Here is a 20,332-nt window from a genome sequence, read left to right as displayed (position 1 = left end):
CTCTCACTCTCCAAATCAGGGTACCTATGTTGGAACTGCAATTGGGAGTGCTCCCTGGCCAGTGTCAACTTCTAAATTGGGCCCAGGACTTTTTCAAGATGGGCTTTCAGCCTTGGGCCAAAACTATGCCCGGAAACATTATAAGTTAGCAGTGTGGATGACTGAGACATGGTGTCTGAGGCTGTTCCTAGCCCTGCTTCATTTATTGCTGTAGATGTAGTCTCTGCATTTAGGTATCTCTCTTCTTATGTGTCCCCGATGTGTGACACTCGAACTCCACCAATTTAAAATTTGATGTAGAGATAGAAAGATTGACCACATCAGGTGCTACAGGGATGTCAATGAAAACAGGTACCATAGCACTTAAGTGAGACAAAACCCATGGTGTGAGTTACGGCTCGCATACATCCTAAAACACTCTTTTTCTCTGTCTGTCTAATTTGGGCTTTTTCATTATTACTGGTTGAACTGCTAGGACTGTTCATGAGCGTATATTGGTCATTCAGAAGGTTCTTTCCCAAAATGCCAGGAAAAAAAAAGTGAAAATTATACTCTTGGTGTACGTCTTCACCACCCCCCAAAAAATCGTTACTACAAACATCTCGCCCAGATCCCGGTTTTGAGTTCCTTGAGTACTTGGAAACTGAGTTCATAAAGCTATAGCTTAGCCTGCTTATCAGTAGAGATCATGATGAGACAGCACTGTTGTCGTAGGTTGACCTTGGTCGGATTCTAGGCACCCACTAAAGTCGCTCTGAGCTGTGAGAGGTCACACAGGCAAAACAGACTTAACGTAGGGTTAATACTAAAATTTATTACTAACAGGATAAGATCTAAAGAGTGAGAAATAAAACAGTCTTAAACACACTTTCCACCCACCCCTCCTTCCTTCTTTGTTCTCCCTCCTCAACCCCACAGCAGTGCAGGGGGACAAGTCCACCCCTTGGGCAACAGGTCTTCCAAATGAGATTGTTCTTGAAAAGTTACCCCACGTTAGTCACTGTTTCAAAGCTATGTGAAAGCATTGGCAGAGAGTTGTGTAAGTGAACATGTTTCCAAACAACCTTGGTGCTGGTGGGTAGGTGGTGCCAGAGCTGTGAATATTGCAGGGAAGTGGAGGGCTGCCCCAACACAATGTCCTGCCTCTTCTATGGGAAACCTGAACAGCAAAATGAAGTGCATTGTTCAAGAGACAAATGTATGTTCTGGGCCAATGCAGACAGGAATCTTTCTGCTGTAGGTAATTACATGTAATTCCAAGACTACAGCACTGTCTGATCCGTCTCAGTTCTGAATCCATATACTTCTACTGGTACTCTTTTCCAGATGGGAGACTGAGGAACAGGAAGCCCAAGATTTGTCTAAGTAGTATGGACCATCTGTACCTAAACAGGAAATGAACTGGGTCTCCAGAGCTCCAAAAAAAGGCTGTCATCATAGGGTCATCTATTTTCACCATACCACAATGCTTCTTGTGAAATAAAATGCCTTTTGCTGCTCCCCTGGGAATCTAATTCTGTGTACTGAATAAATAAAACAGTGAAAGCAGGAACAGAAATAATTTTCTCTCTCTTTTCAGAGTCTGCAGGCTAATTTATTCTGTGTTTGTATTCCACCTTTCTTTATCTACCTTCCACATTTTCTGTATTTTCATCCATGTTTAAAACATTCTGTCTGTTTCACATGTCATTCTTTCTTAACAACATAATACTTGACATAATCTGCCCTCTGGATCCTTTCTGTGGTGTAATTATGTTATCTTTGTTGTTATTGATTTCTGTTGCTAGGGGATGGGGTCATGCCACTGCTGGCCGGTTCTTCTTTGCAGCTTAGCTGTATACTTTTAACTCTTAAAGATTTTTCTCCTGAGAACACTGAGTGCCAAGTTTTGAAGTCATAAAAAATGCCAGCAATCCCAGAGGATGATTTTGTCTGAGGAAAGATTGCAAGATTCAATTATAAAATAGGAGAACAAATAGCAATTGAGAGAAATTCTGATCTTAGCTCTTCCTTTCTGAGAGTAGAGTTTGGCCAATGAACTTTGATTTATTTCTTCAGCCCTGCGATGTTATTTTTCAACAGTTTGAATGTTTCTAAGTCAAAGTATTATAGGATTTCTTTATCAGTTGAACACTTCCAACTGAGTATTTTTTTTTCAAAGGGGCATGTCCTTTTGAAATACATAAACTACTTTTGCTGTTCGCTGAGTTTCTGGTTTTTTATTGCATTACATTCCTTTTTTCTTGCAGAGCAGAAATTTGGTTCCACAAAATTAAGGGACTGATGCAGAACTGTTAAGATTTGTATAATATTTGACCAAAAAAAAGGTGAAATAGCTGAGGGAGGCTTTTTAAAACAAAATCATTTCTTTCAACATAAACTGGGATTTGTTTCTATCTAGTTGGTTGACTGGTTTCTTAAGGCAACTTGAGACTCTTATGTGCTGTGCTCCTGGGTGAGATTTTCATAAACTCTTGGTGTAAAATCTGTGGCTTCAGACTTCCCACTTAATCTCTTACAGTCTTACTTCAGCATTTCCCTAAGTAGTTTGAATTCTGCCTGCCTGTCTGAGAGCCTGCTCAAGGATTTTGGAAGTTGGAAGCTCAGCTACTGTGGCCTACAGATTGTTTGCCTATCTGTGAGGTGCCAGATGGGTGCAGACAGGCTATGCCAAACCCTTGTACTTGGTCTACTTCAGCCTGTTCTGGGCTTTGCAGCTGGCTAAACTGCTGAGCCCCAGTTGATGTGCTCTGTGGTTGAAAGAGCTGCCATGACATCATGGCAGGCTCTGTGGAGCTCTAAAATGGTTCACCTGACATCTTCAGATAATTGTGACATATAATAGCAGACTATTTTAAAGGGGTTTTAGCACACTATTTTACCATATCTTGTCTGTTGTTTTCTTTTCTTGTACGAGGCTGCCAGTCTTCACCCAGTATTCAGTAATTTTAACACCTAAGATTCCGTAATTAAACACAACTGATTTGATATGTGGCAGAAGGTAGAAGACCCTTTTCCAAACCCTTTCTTTCTGTTTGTCCTTGAAATTTGGATATTACAGATGTGTCTCTTGGAGAGAGTCTCAGAACTGTGTTCCCTTGTACACAATAAATGCCCACCTTGTAATGAATCTGGCATCAGAATCTGTAGTTATGTTTAGGTCTGTATCTGTGTTTCTGGCTTGAGCGGGGAAACATTTATCTCTTCCTTTTACCTGACCACTTTTCTTGTAAGAAATACCATTGTGCTTTCTGTATTAGTATGCCTTTCAGACTGCTCTTCTCACTTTGGTGATGAATATGTAGGTGAAAATAGCAAATATATCTGCCATCAAATTGCCTACAGGAAAGGGGGAGTAGTCTCAGAAAGTGACTTTTGAACTTTTAAACCCAAAGAGTTTTCACCAGATACTTTTTCTTATTCTAACGTAGCCTGAAATATATCCTAAGCTGAATGTTCTTGTGCTATGGCAAAATGCACTACTTACAGCTTGCATGGTTCTTGAAGGAATCATGAGCATTGTGTCATTCAGTGCAGAGTCCTACTCTGCACATACACTCACACATATACACATACTGCTTTCCTGTAAGGAGACACTGGTTTCTGCAACAAGTCACAGCATGGCCCCGGTTTGAAAGCTGGATAACCATGGGTACATATAGGATAAGTGTATGAACACCATCACCTCATTGCTGGCAACCTGTAAACAGCAAGAAGCCAAATACACATACTTTTTTTGCCTCTGTGAGCTTTGCTTTTCCCAAGTCCTTTCGGTCTGTCTGCCTTAGGTGTTGTAGACCTCATGTTCAATGAAACAGCCAACAAGAGAGGTCATATGTTCTAGATGCATGTCCTTTTCCCGGTGCTTGTTACATGCACTAGAAGCAAACTATTACTGAGAAAATGATTTATGAACATGACACAAAACAATTGGTGGGCAATTTTTATGTGAGCAAAAATATAATGTTGTCAAATACTCATGAGAGGAACAGGGGAAAGGATTAATGTCTGCAGAGGGCTCTGCCTTTTTCAAATGTAAACAGTTGCATAGTAAATAGCACTTTTTTTAAACCTCATAAGGCTAAAGTCTTACTTTCTGTTAGAAGATCCCTGTGGTAATGCCAGCCACCCTTTACGAGCTCTGTAGGAACAACATATTTAGTTACAGCTGTCAGAGACAGATTCTTTTCTGCCTGCTCCTTCTCCTGCTGGCAGAGTTCCCAGACTGGACCCATTTGGCTGTCAACTTGTTCACCTGCGTCAGCCAAGAGTGTACAAAGGCATCCCAGAGCACTTGACTCCAATCTTCCACAAGGTGAGAATAGCTCCATGACAGACACTCTCAGCACGCAGTCTCTCAGCACCAGGAATTTCGAGTGTGAGATTCCCCCTCACACTCTGTGGAGTCACACACAGTTCCTGACACAATGTGCAATGAGGATGCCCTCCAGCTGCCTGATTAGTACTGGAGCCAGCCAAATCATTGAGCACTTACCTCAGCAGTTTCTGTTCCTTATGAGCTTAATCCTAAGTAACTGAACATTATTTTTCTACATATAATAAATGCTTACAAGTGATGTGCATGGGAGAAAATGGGGTGAAGCAGGACTATTTACATATTTGTACAATATTGTTTTAATCTGCTTAAGTTGCTCTCTTATTTAGAAAGGTCTTGTGTGGTTCAGATCAACCTGACAATATAAATATAAATCTGCTCATCTATGCTGTAATCCAAGTCTTCAATCAAGCCCCTTGAAGCAGAATTTACACCCTGAGCAGTCTTGGTTGTATATCCATTACCTTTTACACCTCAATTTACATTCATAGTTAATGCAGCAATAAGGAAGTTTTATAATATAAAATCTACATCCTTGGGTAATCCACTAAAAACACTTATTTACAGCTAGAGCAACACAGAAAGGGATTACTAATAGCTTTCCTTTCCCTACTACTGCTGCAGGCAGAAAAACAATTGAATTAAATTTGGCTTTATGTGCTGTCTAATCAGATGATTCCAGGATTACTGACTCTCTCTGGCTGCTATGGCTGTGAATACATAGAACTGGTCAGTTTTGCAGTGTTGCATTTGTACTCCTGCCATTGAATTCATTCAAGGCTTGTTTTGTGAGGTGGGAAGAATAGAATTGGAAAGGTTTGGGAGTCAAGGGAAGAATGTTGGACAGCTGGTGTTGATTTGGATTGGTACAATTCCATTGGGTCAATAAGACTGTCTGAGTGATGATTCAATACAAAATTGGGCCATAACACTTAGATTCAAGAAAAATGGTGTCCCCAGTTCTATGGAGACTAAGAGGGTCACATATTGGGTTTTTTTGTACATTATCATTCTTTTTTTTGATGGCTTTTTGAGGGGGGGGGAACTGTTGGCATGGTATTATGTGTTTTTAGAACCAGTCTGTTTTGTACAGGTTCTATACCCATGGGTAAAAGCAGTCATTTGTTTTACTGTAATTGCATGGTTTGCATGGTGTACAATAGTTTCAATGACAGCTTTGCAAATGCAGTCTTGGACTTTCTGAACCAGGTATGGAATTTACTGAGGAAGGTGGTATAGGCATCTGGATTACATCCTTGAGCTATTGCTTTGCAGAATGTATCTCCAGTCTGATCTGGAATCCTGTGATGCGCTCAGCATCGTAGAGGAGATACATGCATACAGCCTTGTGCTTCACAGTGATTTTGAAGAGAGGGGAATATGTCAAAACTGTAAATGGCTTTATTTTAACCTTCTCAGCCACCCAGCTGCAACTGCCCAGCCTCCAATCTTGTTCTCATTTCCATGGGGTTTTATCAGTTCTGTTGTAGAATCCTGATTCTATGAATACTGAAGTCCTCCTGCCTGAGCTGACAATGACCAGTGCTAAGGGGTAGTTTTCCTTTCTTTCTCTGTACTCTTTTGAGCATTTGGGGTTACACAGAAGGTACTGAGCTAATCATCAAAGACCTAGTCTTCAAGCCCTTCCTTAATTTCTGCTCATTACTGACTCAAGCAAGGATCAGTTGACTTCCTTGAGTTCAGCCTCAGCAAAGAAAAACAAATTAAGGACTTGGCCTCATGTCTGATGTCATACTCCATTTCCTTTCACTTTAACTGTCCATTTTTCAGGTAGTGAAACTGCAGTAGAGAAGGTGGAGAGGACTTGTTTTGAACATGAATTCTTCAAGTTATCAAGCATTGCCGGTGTGTTTTTTTCCACAAGACAAAGTAGATGTGGGTTCTTGAGAGAGCTGTGAGAAAATGACAATCGTGTCACTAGCATGTAAGAACCCAGTGGGGAAATTGGTACTAGTTTCTTTGAATACACGGAATATAGGCAGTTATTTGAACAAGTGATTACTCATAAAAACTCTGCAGTCCTCTTCAGAGCTCTTTATCTTATCTGTTGCAGGTCATGATGGCATTTCCTGGCTCAAAGAGGACCCCAAAATGCCACAGGATAAGATAAGTGCTGTTTCCTGCCCTGGCACACCCAACACTGCCTGCCATGCCCTCAAGGGCAAGCAAACTTTGTCTGTTCTTTGGAGATATATATATATATATGTAAACACATATAAAAACATACTTATATATGTATATATGTAGACAATAGATAGCTTCTTTATCACTGTTTGTTGATTCAATTAATTCTCCATTTGGGAATGAAATTTTAATTCAAATAAATTAATAACGTGGAGTGACAATCCCATTTTTCCCTCTCAGTGTTGCCAGGGAGACTTAGCTGACTCCAAGTTCTCCTTTTTGAGGTCAGAGTCTTAGGCAAGAGCAAAGCCTCCCTCGGGCTATGCTCCATTCTTGCATATTTAGGCTCTAAAGAAAAAGATAGAAAAAGACTTAGTCTTCTAGATCTCCTACTCCCAACTGCTTCATGAGTGCTCTGAAAGGGCTTTGCCCTTTCCAATTCTAGTTAGCATCTCTGATTCAAAAGACCAAACAAATACATGATTGTTCCATAGATATGCCTGCCTCAGTTGAATGTCATTACTGGAATGCTGTCAGAGTAGATATCCTGTAGTTTCTTTGAGACAGATGCATTCTGTCTGTGCCAAATATACTGGCAGACACGCAAACACACACAAGTACACACTCACGCAAATACATTTATGAAGGGTTCTCAAGCAGCCTAGCTGCTTGCAAATATCAAAGATAGCTAAGGAAGCAGGGCATTCAATAATCCTGGGCAACCTCAACAGATGATGTTATTGTAGATCCTAACAAAGAGTGGACAGCAATGAAATTCTCTGTGTCCCTCCACAGAAGTGACATTCGCCTCTGTGAGAAAATAACTTTTGGTTCTACAGCTCAGCGAGTGAGGTTTAGAGCAGCATGGAACATGCACCTTCCCTTTAGCTAACAGGTTTCAAAGTTTTTTCAGGCTGAGTAAAATATTCATAGTTACAGTTACTTACTTTCAAGATTCTTTTGTTTAAAAAACACTTTGGTAATTTCCAGTAGGCACAAACCAAAACTTGCAAGAACAACCATGTGCTCTTTAATGGCTTGCTGCAACTCTATTTTTACACGTTTGAATTTTGATAGGAAATGCTCTAAATGGCCGTAGTTACCTCATTGGTATTTGCCGCATGTTGCTTTTTACATCCTGTTTCACATTGTTCAACTATTAATTAACTTTACAGGGGGACCAAACATGACGGGCTTCCTCCCACCCCAACTGCCCAATCTGTTGTTTCATTACGACCCAATTTTTCACAGCTCTTTCTTCCTTCAGCACAACCCTCCTTTTGGCTATTGGCTTCTGTTCGTCATTTCTGTTTTCCCCTTAGTACCTGTAAATACCCTGGGTAGAAAAGAAAAAAGTAACTGAAAGATTCTGAGGCTACTTTGTGCTGTATGGGTTCTGCCTTTTCTTCCAGTCTGCAAGAAACAGTTCACCAGCAGAGTTTCAGCTGGTGTGAATTCCTGAAACTCCATTGCCCTTCAATGGAGCTCAAATGATATATACCAGCAAAAGATCTGGTGACCTTTAGCTTCTACTTATTTTTTCACCTACAAAATCATCATGAAACCTGCACCAGGACATAGATGAAGTGAGGAGCAGCAACTCTACAGATAAAAGTTCAGGATCCATTTTAACGAAACAGACTGGAGCATCACTGTGATATTGTTATTAATCGCACTGTCAGTTTGGAGCTCCATCCTGCTCTTCCTCGGTTCAATCAGAAAAGTCATGCTGCTCCTGTAAACCAAAATCAGGCCCAACCTGAGGATGGGAATAAATACCAGTCCAATTCTTTAATCAGTCTTCAGCCCATGAATCTCTAAGTTGTTTCACTTACATCAGTGGTAATTACTCCATCTGTAATGAACACAGCTCCCACTAAGCATGGGGAGTGCATTGAAAAGCAATTAATCTTCCTCACCAGAATTTTGCCCGTAATCAGATGACTCAGCTTTTTAATGGAATTTAAGAACCAATGCTGTACAAATAATAACTTTCATTTACATCAAAGGAAAAGTCAAACCTACTTCATCCATTTTTTTTATAACCTGCCCTGTTCCTTAACAAACCCTAAGAAGGAAACAAATAGTCTACATAAATCACTTTTAGGCTACTTGTGTCCCCACCTGGGGATAGGTCTATTTTTATATATGTATGTTTATCTATTTATACGTATTTGTGTATATATTTTTATCTATTTATATTTATGTGGTTGGGCACATGTGCCAGCACACAGAGAAAGGAAATGGATGGATCACAGAAAAGGGAGGCATAATTTCCATCTGCAATGTAATGTACATGTAAAATTTGTGGAATGCAGAGTGTTGCAGGAAAAGAAGGACAGGCCAGAACTTTTCAAATTTTTGTGTTTGGAGAAAGCTTAAAATTGTTATTTATTGTCTTTCAACAAAACTGTTATCTATTGCAACTACTTCACAACTAGTGAGGAAATACTGCATATTCCTTCATCTCCAACAAAGGCAAGAAGAGTATAACCTAACTCCAGAGAAAAGTAGCAGTTTACTAAACCAGCTTATTTTTCTAAAGTGTCAGACGTCTGACCACAACTTACTTTGAATGGTACTTACAGACTGGATCTTCCTGGATATTACCCATATGAAATGCTTTGTTGATTCTCCCAGTGCTTGGGCATAGATATTTGAAAAACATGGTTGTGGATAAGATGGTTCTGCGCAGCATGCTGATCACCACAGTATCTGAAAATCCACCTCCACTCCTTAGCAGACTGCTTCAGTACCAAGATAGTAAAAAATCACAGGTTCTGTTGCCTTACCACAGGCATTGACAGACAAAAACAAATGCATCTTAAAATAACCTCTGGAAGGCACAGCTTTGTTATTTTGTTTTCTTTTCTGTGCAAGAGAAGAACATTTTACTTAATTACTTGGCCACAAGTGAAATTAAACTTCTCTGGTAAGTTTTTCGCAAAGTGTGTCTGAAAAGTGGTGCAGCACAGAGGCAGGATAAAGTACTACCTCTCTGGGAGTGCTCTGGATATAAAAAAACCCAAAGATTTTGTGGGTTCTTCAATTTGCAAGCAACATCCTGTAGAGCTATATTGCTCTACCTTGTTTGCAGCAAACAGTAGAACATTGGAAACTTTCTGAGAAGAAAGGAGTTTTCAGTTTCTCAGACATCAGCATTGCTTTTGCTAAGTGGAGGCATGGCTCATTCCAGCAGTTCTGTGCTGGAGTTCATATTTTATTGATTTACATTCAGCATAAGCATTCTAGACACATTGCAAAGTGAATTTTATACCACACGTAGATTGTTTGGTTTCTTTCAGAAGCGTTTGCTTAATTAAAGTGTACTATGCCATAAGGTTGTTCAATGCCTACCTTCCACACCATGTTTCTGCCTCTTACTTGCTGTTACAAGCTTCACAGTTGAGCATCCATGCCTTATCTTGTATCTCTTTCAGTGGGAAGATTTGCTAGAGAGGCTATGTTCTTGTCCGAGAAAGAATACTCAGATCCTTCTTCTTAGCTTAACTTTTTCTCTGCCTTACAATCAACACTTGGAAAAGTACAAGTGTTTCAGAATGTTGTTTAACTTCAACATAATTGAGAAAAATATATTTTGCTATCTGGGAGTTTGGAGAGTGCAGAGACTGGTAGCTAAGAGCTGCCAACAGCCCAGACCAATTATTTTCTGTGATTTAGACAAAAAACAATGAAACTCCTATTAGGAAAACAAGGCTTGAGTTTTCTGAGTTAGTCTAAATAACTCTGAGAACTAGATTGCTCAGCCTCAGTGAATATACTAAATCAATTTCCACAAACCTCTGCTTTTACAGACACTTCTGGTTACTATATTCAAACCCACAAGCTCTTTGTTATTTAAATCATAACTATGGAATTGTATTTCACTTTTTTCATAAAGCCACAATAAAGTATGTGATTCTAACAAAAATAAAAGCAGGTGGAGTATGAAGATGGAGCTAATTTTTAACACCTGTAATCACAGAACTCTTTCCTTATAAGATATTTATGTGATTGGGGCACTGAAGAAATAACAGTCCATAAAATTGAATCAACACTCTTTAAATCCAATAGGTAAAGTTAGTTTACGTGCAAAATAATCTACAAAATCAATTAGCTACACAGTTTCTGTGTGGCTGTTTATATTAACTGCATTCATTCAGAGGAAAACTTATCTCTGGGTAGATCAATATAATTCCCTAGAAGTCTACTGAACTACTCAGAGACTGAAGTTGGTCCTTTATGTGTCGAATGTTAGTGATTCAAGCTTTAGTCTGGAAAGTATTGGTAGCTACCACAAGGATTTTCCATCTGCATTTTGCTGCTGTATCTCCTAGCCTACACCAGTGATAAGAATAGCATCTGATAAGGCCTGTCTGTGACTTTGAGGTCTGAGTTTGCCGAGGAGTTGTAGTGCTGGAAAAGCCCCAGAGAGTTCTGGCTAACTCAGTCAGGAAATTCTCTTCAGTAGCTTGTGCTGCAATGTCAGCTCTGCATCCAGCTCATATGCTATGGGCACTATACATCTCACTTGCAAGCAAGGAACCTACAGCCATTGTACTACAAGGTGGGGAAATCTCAAATCTATCCTCAGCTTAAGGAGAAAGAAAGACCTCACAGGCTGGGAGAGGATATTCAGCAGTTCAGTCTTAAATTTCCACATGGAAAGCATTTGTAAAATCATTGGATGAAAGGGACTGTTATGGTATAGTTTAGCACACCAATATTTTTTAGAATATCAAGCATATATATTGGTATGTTCCAGATGTGGACCATAGAGGAGAAAGAACATTAAATTTATGATGTGAAAGCTTCTTCATTGACACAGAGTTCTCTACGTTTCCATTTGACCACTGTGTCAGTTCAGGAGTTTCTAAGTGCTTTCTGTGCCCTCTTTTCTTTTAACACTCAATCTCCTTAGATGATCCAGAAGGTCATCTAAGGAGGCCTAATAGTCTCTAGTGACATGTGGTGACAGGGAGGCATGTATATCTGTAACCTCATGATCTCCTCCTAAAGAAGAAATTATTACAAACCACTCCACACTAGTTGCTTAGATGTCAGTATCAAACAAAAGGATGTGGGTCAAATTCCTCTTCACTTGTCAATGGGAGGATTGTCTATAAAGAAGAAAGGCCTTTGAAGGAAATGAGCAAAATCATCAGCACTGGTGAATATAGAGTGGGCAAGCACATTCTCTCAAGAAAATTAATTTTTAAAGATAAAATGCCCAAAAAACTTCAAAGTTGATGTCAATTAATCTAATCATGAAGTAGAAAATATTTCAGTTGTTAACTGTATTGGTATACAGTGGCTATTTTCTGCTGCCTCAGCACTGTGGTATAGTTTTTATGCATCCTCCCCCAACTTGATTATCTTTTTTCTTGCTACTTATGAATTGTTTCAAACTAACATACTTCATCAGCTATATCCCCCACAAAGGAATTGATGTGCAGGTGGAGCAAATGAGGCAGTAGGATGAGAAGTAGTGCTAGAGGAAGAAAATACATTGCAACCAACATGAGGCCTGTATTGTCAGGTTGTTCAGGGCTTTGTCCTACCAGATATGCCCTGTCTCTACTGCTTCATTATTCTCATAGAAAATTTAGATTTTTTATATCCAGGAAAAATCACCTAATTCTGATTTATGTTTGTTGTCTCTTATTCTGCCACTATTCACCTCAGCAAAGAGCCTTACTGTTCTCAATAGCCTCTGTAGGTACTGGGGGCAGCAGGTCTCTAAAGCCATCCCATCTCCAGGTTGAACCAGCCCCACCCCCTCAGCCTCTCCTCACGAGCCAAGTCCTGTAGCCATGGTTGCCTCAGGAACTCTGCTGAACCCAGTGCAGCTTATTAACAACATTCATGCACTTGGCAGCCCAGAGGGGAACCCAGTATTCCAGACACGGTCAAGCAAATGCCTAGCAAAAAGGAATAACTGCTTCCCCCATCTGCTGGCTGTGCTCCTGCTGACACAGCCCAGGGCACTCTTAGCCTCCACCCCTGCCAGGGTCCTGCTGGCTCAGGCTCACCCAGCTGTGCCCCAGGGTCTCATGCTCTGCTCCACAGAGCTGCTCTCCAGCCAGACGATCCCAAACTGCTTTGTGTTGGGTGTTAGTCTGTCCCAGACACAGGGCAGGGCATTTGTCCCAACTGAATTTCGTGAGCTTTTTTGTCAGCTCTCCTGTCTAGCTCCTTTTGAATGACAGCCCTGACCTTGAGCATACCAGCTGCATCACCCCTCCCATAACCCTCCCCTTCAGTTCATTGTAAACTTGAGCCTAATTCTGTCTCCTTCTCCAGATCCAGGCCAGGGCCTGCCACTTGTAACCATTTACAAACACTTGTGAGTAACTTTTTTCCATCCTTGCTTAATTAAAAGCTAAAATTGCAAGTGCTTGGGAAAAACAACAACAACAACAAAAACCCAAACAAACCCCACAAAACTTGAACAGTAAATCTGTCCAAACACAATGTTTCCAGAAAACTTGTTGCAAGATGGTCTAAAGAAAATAAAATTAGGCTGCCAAGACATTTTGTAAGGCAGAAGGAATTGCTGGAGTAATTTTTCACTTATGGCTTAGCTCAAAAGTACCTCCAGAAACAAATATAGAGCAGTGTCAGCATGCCCAAAACTGAATTGGAGACCTATATAATAAAAAGCATAACCTGTGTGAGTGGCAGAACTCTGATCACGGAGCAAAAATTCACTCTGGTCTAATTGTATTTTTGCTTATCTTTGCGCCCAACTCTCTGACACTCATGTGGCCCTGACCTCAGAAATTGTTAGGCAGGATATTTCATTGGAAAAAAAGCAAAATAAGACATTCTTTAAAGGTAGAATCTCTTTATGCTACTAAAACACACACAAAGAGGCAAAATGCCAAAAATGTCATATTTAAAGCACAAAAGATGCAGAGCCAGAAATTCCCTGGCTTCGTTAGAGGTGTGAGTATTGCTATGTAGTTTTTACTCTGAGCTTTGGCTCTGTTCTCACTCAGTTGTCATCTTTATTCATAAGCTCAGAAATTCTGCTGAGTGTGTCAACCGCCTCTTTGCTTCTGTGGCCAAACAAGCTTTCTTCTGGTTTAGGAATATTCCTTTCAGATCTTCTCTCTGACAATAAGTTCTTGTTCATTTGTTGGCTTGATTTTTCTAAAAGAATGTGACAGGTAAGCTTGTAAAAGTAAAGAATTCTTCCTCTTAACTCTTCCATAGTTTTTCATTTGGCATCTTGTGTGCACAATTAACAGGTTAGCTGGCATGATAGTTTCTTCTTTTTTAATAACTGGTTCAGCTTTAATAGTCAGAATTTTGTGATTTTGTCCTACTATTCCCCCTTGAGTGTCTGTCATCTTCAGGGCAGCTCTCTGGGCTTCTATTCCATGGGACAAGATACTCGGCTACCCTGCATGACTTGTTCCGTACACATAACACAGCTTAGCTTTGAGCAGACACTAGTTTCAGAAATGAAAGCAGCAGAGCTACATCAGCCCAGCATTAAGCCCAGGCTACTTAACCCCCCTGAGAATCTCACCACACTACCTAAATCCTTCCAGCATCATAGGTCACACCTTGTTTTTCCTCCTCTTAAATGCGTGGTATGGCTGCTTGGTGTCTGAGCAGCACTCTTGAGCATCACTCCAGCGTGCCCACATTAATTGTATGTAACTGGGAATATCTTCATGACCATTGTCATAAAGTTTCCCATTCTTATAGCCCATACTTTTTTGGCACCTGGCTTGTTATTTGAGCCAGCACACTTAGATAGCAGAAGAGAGACACGATGAAGCTATTTTCAAAAGCAAAACAAGAATGGTTCTATTATTTGTAGACCTCAATAGGAAAAGTATGCCACTCCTTAGAGAGCTACTACACAGAGTGGCAAAACTACCTTTGAAGATGCCATCAGCACAAGTTTGTCAGCTTGTACACTCTATACAAGCATAACAATGATGGCTGAGCCCAGTAAACTTTTAAAAGCCATCTGCAAGGATGGCTGATATTGCTGCCTTTGTTTTGATGCTTTGAAGGCTGTCATTGGGGTTTTTGGGGGTTTATTTTTGTCAGCTGCTTTCCTCTGATAAAACAACTGTAGGCAGAATTCAGTTGGAGCAGATGAGAAGAAAGAACATCAATGACGGTGATATCCACCAGGGCAGAGGTAGCTCAAGGTCACACCATTCAGACAGGGTCCAAGAGCCTCCTCTGCTCTGAACACAGCTGGGCCATCTCCCGAATCAGCCATGTGAGCCAATGAATGGTGAGCTCACAGTATCCAAGTTGCTGTCAGTCCTGTTCCAGTGGTTCCTCCATGTGGACTTAATATTTTACTGTCGCAAAATATTTACTGTCGTAAAATATTAAGTGAATAGCCTAAGCCAATGTCAATAATTTCTGGTTAATGTGTATTTTTGCAGTTGTAGAGCAAAATGTAGCAGTATACAACTAAGCCATTTTTATTGTTTACCTAAGAAAGCTCAGTTTAGAGGCAAAATCTCTTTTTTCTAAATTTGGTCCCGAGTTTATCCATCTTTCCATATGAAGCATGTGAGATACCAAGAGACCTTAAGCTTTCTAAAGGCAAAGACATGGCTGGCGTAGATTTTTATTGTTCATTGAAAACTAATGGAGCTAATGTGATGCTTGCTACCTCAGGATCAAGCCCCCAGACTCAGTGGAGGATTTTACTAAAATTAGAAACACCAGGTGTGTTACTGATGTATCTCCAAGTTGCTTGTAAATAGTTTGCAGATGTTAAAACATTCATGACTTGCAGCGTCTGAGTTTGAGGTCCAGGTATTGTCCACTGTGGTCTCAGAAGTAAGATAGGAGGAGGACAGAACTAGAGTGTCCAATGTGCTAATGGAAAAAGAAAATATTACTGAGGAGAGGATTCAGGGAAAAGTGCAAACGTGAGAACATAAAAATGGCAGAGGAATTTCATGTCCACTGATGTGAGAGAGACTTATCTTTGAAACAAGGCATTTAGCTCACTTAGCTAGTAAATGTTGCAGTGGCAGAAGCAGACAGTGTCCAGTTTTAACTGATTATCACATCTTTAAAAATATTTAGGGTGAGCAGACACAGTACTTGCTTAAATACTGCATAAGATACCATTTATCAGAAAGAAATAGATGCCATTCGACATCTGCTGTAATTGCTATGATGGAAATAGCAATATATAAGTATCAGAAGAAAGGGTGCCACATTTTTTAAAAGCTTACAGCTATTTTATGTATTTCTAATGGCCAATGAATAAATGATGTGACATACATTTTACATATCTGTGAAATAATGAATTTGAGATTAAATCATACATAATAATTTTTAGGTGCCAGATACACTTAATATACTGAGGGTATAATTGCTTCGATGTGAAGTATGAATATAATTACAAATATGTTGAAGAGTCCATGGGAGTACTTTCTATACCTGTAGAAAATTATTTGGCTCTAGCAGTAGACCAACCATAATACATGAAGAGTAGACCCATAGCCCTCGCCCCATGTTTAGTTGTTTAGAGGTTTAGTTCATCTTGTAGACCTCCAGTCTTTAAAATCAAGTGCTAAATATTCTTGATTTTACCTGAGCCTGCCCCTGCTTGCTACTATAGTCTTCAACATTAGCCACTTCAAGACACACATGAACACAGCTGAGCATGTTCATAAATGAGTGATGAGGAATTTAAAAATTAATAATAATGAACAAATTACATTAACTTCTTCCTACTAAAGAGAACTCCCCTCTGTTAATCAGTTACAAGTGTTGTTGAAATAGTAATAAAAAATTTACTTTTTCTTCCAAACAAACTGACTAATTTTTTTTTACCCACTAGAAGGAAATGAGATAATCTTTAAATCATGGACATTTTTAGTCATTTTTTGACTCTTAAGGAGAAAGTGCATTATCTGCCAGGCAGATGAATCTTTCATCAAAGAATTTCAGATGTGATTTTTTTTCTTAATATAATAAGACACTACACATTTTGTCCTCAGTTCTCTGGAAGAGATCTCAAAGAAGTGATTAATATCAAACTGAATGACTGACCAACCATCTGCCAATTCCAGCACATTCAATACAACTGATGCTTTATTCAAATACAGAGTACAGACTCTGCCACCAGAAGAATTGATTTAGCTCAGATGGGAAGGCAAGAATAATCTGTAATTATACATACAGTGAGACCTGCTCATATAAGACTTTGATGCAGTAAAAGTGTTTTTCTGCTATAGTAAAGGAGAAAATATAGCAGGAAACTTTCAGTGCCTTGCAACAAGTAAGATTCAAGGCAAGTCATACAGAATCTTTCCTTCTTGCCAAGAAGTTGTCTGGTGAAGGGGAAGAGTTATCTCATTACAGAAGGTTTTGCTATTTAAACCCATATATTCAGAGATGTTAAAAGGATTAAACACTCAAATCTGATTTATTTTGGTGGACTTGGGCAACAAAATCCTCAGGCAACACTTAACTCACATGTTTTGACATCACAGAAGGCAGCTGCAGGGACAGGAAGCTATCTAACAAAGGGAGAGGAAATCCTGAGTTGTTTGGTTCGGTAGAATACAAATGAAGAAGACATTATACTGAATAAGGAATCAAAGCTTGCAGAAGACATTTTGTGTCAGCTTCTGACCACTGACTTGGTGACAGCCTACAAATCAACTCCTAAGTCAGCTGCAAAGCCACGTGAGCCTTTCTACAACCTTGGGAGATCTATGGGTCTGCACTACATTTTTCCTCTATTGATTTGCTTAGCTGCAGGAGGATGTGTTAGAATCCTGTCTGGAAACAATGGGACAAAATCCTCGCATGTGTTAGCATTTCTGTATTTACACAGAAAGTGTCCTCAAGCCACTATGCAGGATGAGAGTTAAAGGAAACAGGATTTCTCAAAGTAGGACTTTCATGGCTGGTTGTAGAGACTCTAGTTTTGATAGTGAAAAAAAATTGTAATAGAGATCAAAATTAAAAAAGACAGATCAGAGAATACCTACCTTTTCCTTTTTTTATTTTGTTTGTTAACATAATGCTACTCTGCCACATGACACGGACAGAAGAGTCATATTAACCAGGATGATTTATACAGTATAGAATTCTGGAAACAGGCAGAAAGCACTCAAACTTTCACAGAAGTGAAAGTGATACTTTATTTATTCTTCAGAATCTTAGAACATCTGCTTTGATATTGCACAGAGCCAGCCACTCAAAAGAAGTTGATTTTGAGTCACAACAGCTCTAGGATGTAAGTTAAGTTGCAGCTCAGGACATTTTTGAGTAAGGTTTGAAAACAGAACTTGCCTCTTGACCCGAATGCTTGGGCCTTAGGATTAGATAAGTGCCTTCATTGTTCACCTATAGACTCCTATGTGAAGCACCTACAGAAAACACACTGTCTACAGACTTCAGATGTCATAGATAGTCATTGTTTTCTTCTGAAAAATGTTTCTAAGTTTAGCTAATCAAACAGTGCATCCTTTACTTTTAATAAAAATTGAAACTAATTAGCAGTAAGTGAAAATAATTGCTAACAATTAAGTTCCTGTTCATATAGCGAGGCACATTGCAAGGACAGTATAGCAGGTTTCCTGTGGTCAGCTATGGAAAACTTATGCATTCATTTTTAATTGTGTAGTAGTGCTTAAATCAGGCCTTTGCCTGTTATACTTTGTATTTCACAGGTCAGTGAGGAATTATTTGTTTGTTTAAAATAAGGAAAATTAATTGACATTAATTTTCAATCGAATTGGTTTAATTTGGTGTGAAGAATGGAAACTTTTGTCTTCTAAGGAAACCTTAACTGCTTCTATGTAATCTGACACTCCTACTGTATCTGCCACCTCTTTTAAAATATTGCTACTGACATTTGTCAACCTAGTGAGCCAAGGAAGTGAAATTTAATGAGCTTAAAATAATTCAGATTCTTTAGCAAACATTATGCCTGCTGCTGTTATCTGACACTATTGGGGAAAAAGGTAGAAGACCTCTAGTCTAGAGTCTAGCTTATCTGCAGCCAAACTTTCCTCTTATTTAAGGTCCTCACTCTGTACTGCACCTCCAAATCAGTCTGTAGTTAATGACACTATGGGAAAGTTCTTGATATTAAATTTTGCTAACCCTTTTGTGCAGCTGCTACAAAGACAAGCTCTGTTATGACTTCCTCAGCATCTTCCAGGGGCAGCTGTAGGCCCTATGTTTAATGACCTTCCTGTATTGGCAGAATGATAGCTTTGATGACTCTTTACAGGTGGTGAGGTAATTCTGTTTCCCTGTATTTCTAGATACTGTTTCCTTCTTTCTGCTTTTTTAGCATTTTTGCTCAACAACATACAGCATCAGAAGACCAAGTTTTAGCCCAGTTTGCTGGTTCTTTAGGCTGCCTTGCACTGTTCTATGGTAATGTTGAGACCTATCTTGACTGAAGAACAGCCCCTGTGCAAAACAATCGACAACCCTTTCATCCTCTCACCCCAGAAAGACTTGCTGTCTTGGAGGGAAACAAGGGCACAGGAAAATCTTTCGGCTGCTTTCACTTACACTAAGAATTGAGTTAAAATGCAAACAGATTTCTCTACACCAATTTCTTTCCAGCAGCAGAGAGCTCTATGAAGGCTTAACGATTTGGCTGCCTGCTGAGAGGAGTAATATATGCGACTATTTCCCGGTAGATTTCTGCCCTGAAAGATACCTTTTCATCGTTATGCCACCTAACACGAAAGTAAAAAGGACAAGATTAATTTTTTTAAGCCACTTCTGACTGTAGATGTGAAACCCCTAGTGGCCCTTGTAAGTTAATACACATCAAAATATATGATCAGACCCCGAGTATCCCAGGAACAGATGGTGTACTGACTGTTAAGGGCTAATCTTCATTTAAGGTACTCTGATTGCAACTGAATCTAGTGAAAAGGTATAACTCAAAGCCCCCGCTGCTCAAAATGTTCTGTTTCTATTCCTGCTATTATACTTTTTTGTCCCTCAAGACTGAGAAGATTAAAAGATGAATAAGATCTCAAAATCGAAAGACAACATGTAGCTTTATGAAAATGAGATTTTTATTTCTTTCTGATAGTAGTGAAGTTAAAAATTATTAGCCTAATATTCCAATTGCCTTCTCTGAATTTCCAAATCTGTGTAATTTCTTATGAATCTTTGTTTAATAAAACAAGAAAATCCTGTAACTCCTTCACCTAGAGTGATGCTTAACGTTTTCTATTGTCTCAAACTAAAATAATAAAAAATAGAAGCTATTTTTACAAGATGAATAACTAAATATCTTTATATTACAGCAAACCAAATTGCCCTATATATTTCTTAACAGCTGTGAGTTGTAAGATATAAAGTTTTACTTAAAAAAAAAATCATAATTTCTTTTAAAATCTATGATATTTAACAATGGTATTTATTTTATATTTAACAATTGTATTTAAGTAACACTCTGTCTACTACTTCCTTTTATGGACTTTTCCCCAGGATGCATTCTTATATTAGCAATTCCCATGCTTATAGGATAGGTGTTTGAGTGTTATTTTATGTTTCTCAATCCCTTTTTAGTCCTTCTACTTTGTTCTCTTACTTTAAAGTATTTTAAATGAAACTTTTAAATATTTTTTAAACCAAACTTTTAAATATTTTTTAAACTTCTGCAAGGTTTTAATCAAAAGCATTTGCCAAACTTTGCGACTAGTAGAATACTTTCTTTATTTTAATTTGAGAAATTAACTATTCACAAGAAATAAAAAAGACACATGGTGTGATTCTTAGGGTGGTCCTGTGCAGGGCCAGGAGCCGGGCTTCGATGATGCTTATGAGTCCCTTCCAACTCAAGATATTCTATAATTCTGTGATAAA

The 20,332-nt window shown here is 39.1% G+C and overlaps 1 long non-coding RNA gene across 1 annotated transcript; it reads left to right on the top strand.

The window, feature by feature from the left end:
* Window positions 1–1,081: 1,081 nt before the first annotated feature.
* LOC108640189 lies at window positions 1,082–1,420 on the top strand. Its single transcript, XR_001920980.1, has 2 exons — window positions 1,082–1,240; window positions 1,327–1,420. It is a non-coding gene; the product is annotated as an uncharacterized LOC108640189 (long non-coding RNA).
* The last annotated feature ends 18,912 nt before the right edge of the window (window positions 1,421–20,332 follow it).

This window comes from Manacus vitellinus, unplaced genomic scaffold (genome assembly GCF_001715985.3).
Source record: "Manacus vitellinus isolate BGI_N305 unplaced genomic scaffold, ASM171598v3 scaffold_3_pilon, whole genome shotgun sequence".
NCBI lineage: Eukaryota > Metazoa > Chordata > Aves > Passeriformes > Pipridae > Manacus > Manacus vitellinus.
This window is presented reverse-complemented; position numbering and strand designations above follow the sequence as displayed.